Raw genomic sequence first — 7,174 nt, 5'->3', positions numbered from 1 at the left:
TCGATCCCACGGAGATTGTCAGCTTGAAGCAAGCTATGGTCATCTTGCAAATCTCAGTCAGGCAGATTCAAATGGTTATGGGATTTTGATAATTAAAATATAAATAACAGAAAATAAGATAGAGATACTTATGTAATTCATTGGTGAGAATTTCAGATAAGCGTATGGAGATGTTTTGTTCCTTCTGAACCTTTGTTTTCCTACTGCCTTCATCCAATCATTCATACTCCTTTCCATGGCAAGCTGTATGTTGGGCATCACCGTTGTCAATGGCTACTTTCCGTCCTCTCAGTGAAAATGATCCAAATGCGCTGTCACCGCACGGCTAATCATATGTCGGTTCTCGATCAGGTTGGAATAGGATCCAGTGATCCTTTTGCGTCTGTCACTACGCCCAACACTCGCGAGTTTGAAGCTCATCACAGTCATCTCTTCCCAGATCCTACTCGAAATACAACAGACAAGGTTTAGACTTTCCGGATCTCAAGAATGGCCGCCAATAATTCTAGCTTATACCACGACGACTCCGATCTTTCGGAATGGAGGCTAAGAGATAAACGCTCAATCCAAGGTAGAACGGAAGTAGTTGTCAAGCACGGGTTCATAGGTTGAGAATAGTGATGAGTGTCACGGATCATCATATTCATCATGGTTGAAGTGCAAGTGAATATCTTAGAATAGGAATAAGCTTGAATTGAATAAGAAAACAATAGTACTTTGCATTAATTCATGAGGAACAGTAGAGCTCCACACCTTAATCTATAGTGTGTAGAAACTCTACCGTTGAAAATACATAAGTGATGAAGGTCCAGGCATGGCCGAATGGCCAGCCCCCAAAACGTCATCTCTGAACATCAAATTATTCAAAGACTAACCAGAGATATAAAATAAATTACTAAAAGTAGTTTTTATACTAAATTAGTAGCTAGGGTTACATAAGATAAGTAAATGATGTAGAAATCCACTTCCGGGCCCACTTGCTGTGTGCTTGGGCTGAGCATTGAGCTTTCATGTGTAGAGACTCTTTTTGGAGTTAAACGCCAGGTTGTAGTCTGTTTCTGATGTTAATCTCTGGTTTGCAACCTGTTTCTGACGTTTAACTTCAGAATAGGGCAGGAAGTTGGCGTTTGAACGCCAGTTTGCGTCATCAAAATCCGGGCAAAGTATAGACTATTATATATTTCTGGAAAGCCCTGGATGTATACTTTCCAGCAAAATTGAGAGCGTGCCAATTGGGCTTCTGTAGCTCCAGAAAATCCATTTCGAGTGCAGGGAGGTCAGAATCCAACAACATCTGCAGTCCTTCTTCAACCTCTGAATCAGATTTTTGCTCAGGTCCCTCAATTTCAGCCAGAAAATACCTGAAATCATAGAAAAACACACAAACTCATAGTAAAGTCCAGAAATGTGATTTTTATTTAAAAACTAATAAAAACATAGTAATAACTAACTAAATTATACTAAAAACAATGCTAAAAAGCGTATAAATTATCTGCTCATCACAACACCAAACTTAAATTGTTGCTTGTCCCCAAGCAACTGAAAATCAAATAGGATAAAAAAAAAGAGAATATACTATAAATTCCAAGATATCAATAAAACTTAGCTCCAATTAGATGAGCGGGACTAGTAGCTTTTTGCCTCTGAACAGTTTACGCATCTCACTTTATCCTTTGAAATTCAGAATGATTGGCATCTATAGGAACTCAGAATTCAGATAGTGCTATTGATTCTCCTAGTTCAGTATGTTGATTCTTGAACACAGCTACTTTATGAGTCTTGGCCGTGGCCCTAAGCACTTTGTTTTCCAATATTACCACCGGATACATAAATGCCACAGACACATAACTGGGTGAACCTTTTCAGAATGTGACTCAGCTTTGCTAGAGTCCCCAATTATAGGTGTCCAGGGTTCTTAAGCACACTCTTTTTGCTTTGGATCACGACTTTAACTGCTCAGTCTCAAGCTTTTTACTTGACACATTCACGCCACAAGCACATGGTTAGGGACAGCTTGGTTTAGCCGCTTAGGCCAGGATTTTATTCCTTTAGGCCCTCCTATCCACTGATGCTCAAAGCCTTGGATCCTTTTTACCTTTGCCTTTTGGTTTAAAGGGTTATTGGCTTTTTGCTCTTGCCTTTTGGTTTAAAGAGCTATTGGCTTTTTCTGCTTGCTTTTTCTTTTTCTTTCTCTCTTTTTTTTTCGCAAGCTTCTTCTTTTTCACTGCTTTTTCTTGCTTCAAGAATCAATTTTATGATTTTTCAGATCATCAATAACATTTCTCCTTTTTCATTATTCTTTCAAGAGCCAACAATTTTAACATTCATAAACAACAAATTCAAAAAATATGCACTGTTCAAGCATTCATTCAGAAAACAAAAAGTATTGTCACCACATCAATATAATTAAACTAATTTCAAGGATGAATTCGAAATCATGTACTTCTTGTTCTTTTGTTTTTAGAACATTTTTTATTTAAGAAAGGTGATGGATTCATAGGACATTCATAGCTTTAAGGCATAGACATTAGACACTAATGATCATGTAATAAAGACACAAGCATAGACAAAACATAAAGCATAGAGAACGAAAACAGAAAAAATAAATAGACAAGGAGATTAAGGAACGGGTCCACCTTAGTGAGGGTGGCATCTTCCTCCTCTTGAAGAACCAATGGTGCTCTTGAGCTCCTCTATGTCTCTTCCTTGCCTTTGTTGCTCCTCCCTCATAGCTCTTTGATCTTCTCTAATCTCATGGAGAATGATGGAGTGCTCTTGGTGCTCCATCCTTAGTTGTCCCATGTTGGAACTTAATTCTCCTAAGGAGGTGTTAATTTGCTTCCAATAGTTTTGTGGAGGAAAGTGCATCCCTTGAGGCATCTCAAGGATTTCATGGTGAGGAATTTCCTCATGCTCTTGTTGAGGTCCATGATCTCTTGTTTGCTCCATCTTTTTCTTAGTGATGGGCTTGTCCTCATCAATGAGGATGTCTCCCTCTATGTCAATCCCAGCCAAATTACAGAGGTGGAAAATGAGGTGAGAAAAGGCTAACCTTGCCAAAGTGGAGGACTTGTCAGCCACCTTGTAGAGTTCTTGAGGTATAATCTCATGAACTTCTATTTTCTCCCCAATCATGATACTATGGATCATAATGACCCAATCCACAGTTACTTCGGATCGGTTGCTAGTAGGAATGATAGAGCGTTGGATGAACTCCAACCATCCTCTAGCTACAGGCTTTAGGTCCGGTCTTCTCAATTGAACCTGTTTGCCTCTTGAGTCAACTTTCCATTGAGCTCCTTCCACACATATGTCCATGAGGACTTGGTCCAACATTTGATCAAAGTTGACCCTTCTAGTGTAGGGGCGTGCATTTTCTTGCATCATTGGCAAGTTGAACGCCAACCTTACATTTTCCGGACTGAAATCTAAGTATTTCTCCCGAACCATTGTAAGCCAATTCTTTGGATTCAGGTTCATACTTTGATCATGGTTCCTAGTGATCCATGCATTTGCATAGAACTCTTGAACCATTAAGATTCTGACTTGTTGAATAGGATTGGAGAGAATTTCCCATCCTCTTCTTCTAATCTCATGTCGGATCTCTGGATACTCACTCCTTTTGAGCTTGAAAGGGACCTCAGGGATCACCTTCTTCTTGGCCACAACTTCATAGAAGTGGTCTTGATGGACCTTTGAGATGAATCTCTCCATCTCCCATGACTCAGAGGTGGAAGCAATTGCCTTCCCTTTCCTCTTTCTTGAGGTTTCTTTGGCCTTAGGTGCCATTAATGGTTATGGGAAAACAAAAAGCAACGCTTTTACCACACCAAACTTAAAATGTTTTCTCGTCCTCGAGCAAAAGAAGAAAGAGAATAGTAAAAGAAGAAGAAAATGGAGGAGATGGAGGGGAAGAGTGTATTCGGCCAAGGGGGGAAAGAAGTGTTTACAATGTGTGAAAATGAGGTAGTGTTGAGGGGTTTATATAGGGGTGGGGGGAGGGTTAGGTTTCGTGTATTAGGGTTGGGTTTGGGAGGGAAAGGATTTTGAATTTGGAGGTAGGTGGGGTTTTTGGGGAAGAGTGGATAGATGTGAGTGGTGAAAAGTATGTGGGGAAGAGGTATGGAGGTGATTGGTGAAAGGTATTTAGGGAAGAGTGTTATGAAAGGGTGTGAAGAGGAGAGAAGAAGAGGTGGGGTAGGTGGGGATCCTGTGGGGTCCACAGATCCTAAGGGGTCAAGGACTTAACATCCCTGCTCCATTTAGGCATGCAAAACGCCCTTAGAGTGCACTTCTGGCGTTAAACGCCAGGTTGCTGCTTGTTTCTAGCGTTTAATGCCAGCTTTTCTCCCATTGTTGGCGTTAAACGCCAATTAGATGCTCTGTTCTAGCGTTAAACGCCAGTAAGCTCTTCCTCCAGGGTGAGCTATTTTTCATTCTATTTTTCATTCTGTTTTTGATTTTTCAGTTGTTTTTGTGACTTCACATGATCATCAACCTAAAGAAAACATAAAATAGTAATAGAAAATAAATAGATATAATTAAATAACATTGGGTTGCCTCCCAATAAGCGCTTCTTTAATGTCAATAGCTTGACAGTGAGCTCTCATGGATCCTCACAGATAATCAGAGTAGGGTTAGGGCCTCTCAACACCAAACTTAGAGTTTGGTTGTGGCTTCTCAACACAAACTCAGAGTTTGAATGTGGGGGTTTTGTTTGACTCTGTATTGAGAGAAGCTTTTCATGCTTCCGCTCCATGGTTACAGAAGGAGAACCTTGAGTTCTGAATACAAGGTAGTCCTCATTCAACTGAAGGATTAACTCTCCTCTGTCAACATCAATCACTGCTTTTGCTGTGGCTAGGAAGGGTCTGCCAAGAATGATGGATTCATCCTCATCCTTCCCAGTATCTAGGATTATGAAATCAGCAGGGATGTAAAGGCCATCAACCTTCACTAGCACGTCCTCTACTAGTCCATAAGCCTATTTCATTGATTTGTCTGCCATCTCTAGTGAGATTCTTGCAGCTTGTACCTCAAAGATTCCTAATTTCTCCATTACAGAGAGTGGCATGAGGTTTATCCCTGATCCCAGGTCACACAGAGCCTTCTCAAAGGTCATAGTACCTATGGTACAAGGTATGAAGAATTTTTTGGGATCCAGTTTCTTCTGAGGTAATGTCTGCCTCATTAATGCACTCAGTTCTTTGGTGAACAAGGGGGATTCATCCTCCCAAGTCTCATTACTAAATAAACTGGCATTCAACTTCATGATTGCTCCTAGATACTTAGCAACTTGCTCTTCAGTGACATCTTCATCCTCTTTAGAGGAAGAATAGTCATCAGAGCTCATGAATGGCATAAGGAGGTTTAATGGAATCTCTAGGGTCTCTGTATGAGCCTCAGATTCCTTTGGTTCCTCAAAGGGGAACTCCTTTCTGTCCAAGGGATGTCCCATGAGGCTTTTCTCACTGGGATTCACGTCCTCCTCACTCTCTCCAGGTTCGGCCATGTTGGTCATTGTTATGGCCTTGCACTCTTTCTTGGGGTTTTCTTTTGTATTGCTTGGGAGAGTACTGGGAGGAGTTTCAGTAATCTTCTTACTCAGCTGACCTACCTGTACCTCCAAATTTCTAATGGAGGACCTTGTTTCATTCATAAAACTTAGTGTGGTCTTTGATAGATCAGAGACTATGGTTGCTAGGCCAGAATAGCTCTGTTCAGAATTCTCTGTCTATTGCTGAGAAGATGATGGAAAAGGCTTGCTATTGCTAAACCTATTTCTTCTACCATTATTATTGAAGCCTTGTTGAGACTTCTTTTGGTCATTCCATGAGAAATTTGGATGATTTCTCTATGAAGGGTTATAGGTGTTTCCATAGGATTCTCCCATGTAATTCACCTCTACCATTGCAGGGTTCTCAGGATCATAAGCTTCCTCTTCAGAAGATACTTCTTTAGTACTGTTGGATGCAGCTTGCAATCCATTCAGACTCTGAGAAATCATATTGACTTACTGAGTCAATATTTTGTTCTGAGCCAATATGGCATTCAGAGTATCAATTTCAAGAACTCCCTTCTTCTGAGGCATCCCATTGTTCACAGGATTCCTCTCAAAGGTGTACATGAACTAGTTATTTGCAACCATTTCAATGAGTTTCTGAGCTTCTGCAGGGGTTTTCAGATGAAGAGATCCTCCTGCAGAATGGTCCAATGACATTTTTGACAACTCAGACAGACCATCATAGAATATACTTATGATGCTCTATTCTGGAAGCATGCCAGTAGGACACCTTTTGATCAGTTGCTTATATATTTCCCAAGCTTCATAGAGGGATTCTCCTTCCTTCTGTCTGAAGGTTTGAATTTCCACTCTAAGCTTGCTCATCTTTTGAGGTGGAAAGAATTTGGCCAGGAAAGCACTGACCAGCTTATCCCAAGAGTTCAAGCTTTCCTTAGGTTGTGAATCCAACCATGTTCTAGCTCTGTCTCTTACAGCAAAAGGAAAAAGCATAAGCCTGTAGACCTCGGGATCAACTCTATTGGTCTTGACAGTGTCACAGATTTGCAAGAATTTAGCTAAGAACTGATGGGGATCTTCCAATGGAAGTCCATGAAACTTGCAATTCTGTTGCATTAGAGAAACTAATTGAGACTTAAGCTCAAATTTGTTTGCTCCAATGACCGGAATTGAGATGCTTCTTCCATAGAAGTTAGAAGAGGGTGCAATAAAGTCACCAAGTATCTTCCTTGCATCTCCACCATTGTTATTGGGTTCGGCCATGTCTCCTTCTTTTTCAAAAATTTTTGCCAGGTCCTCTCCAGAGGGTTGTGCTTTAGCTTCTCTTAGTTTCTTCTTAAGAGTCCTTTCAGGTTCAGGATCAGCTTCAATAAGAATGTCTTTATCTCTGTTCCTGTTCATATGAAAAAGAAGAGAACAGAAAAGAAAAGGAATCCTCTATGTCACAGTATAGATATTCCTTTATGTGAGTAGAAGAAGAGAAGAATAGAAGAAGGATAAGAGAAAAATTTGAACATAGAGAAGAAGAGGGGGTTCGAATTATGAGTAGAAGAGAAGTGTTAGTAGATAAATAAATAAATAAAAAGAGATGAGAGGGGGAAGAATTCGAAAATAAAATAAAATAAAATAAAAATATTTTTGTTTTTATTTTAA

The sequence above is a fragment of the Arachis ipaensis genome, chromosome B02, assembly GCF_000816755.2.
Source record: "Arachis ipaensis cultivar K30076 chromosome B02, Araip1.1, whole genome shotgun sequence".
In the NCBI taxonomy this organism is placed as follows: Eukaryota; Viridiplantae; Streptophyta; class Magnoliopsida; order Fabales; family Fabaceae; genus Arachis; species Arachis ipaensis.
The sequence above is the reverse complement of the archived record's forward strand: the minus strand, read 5'-3'. Positions refer to the sequence as shown.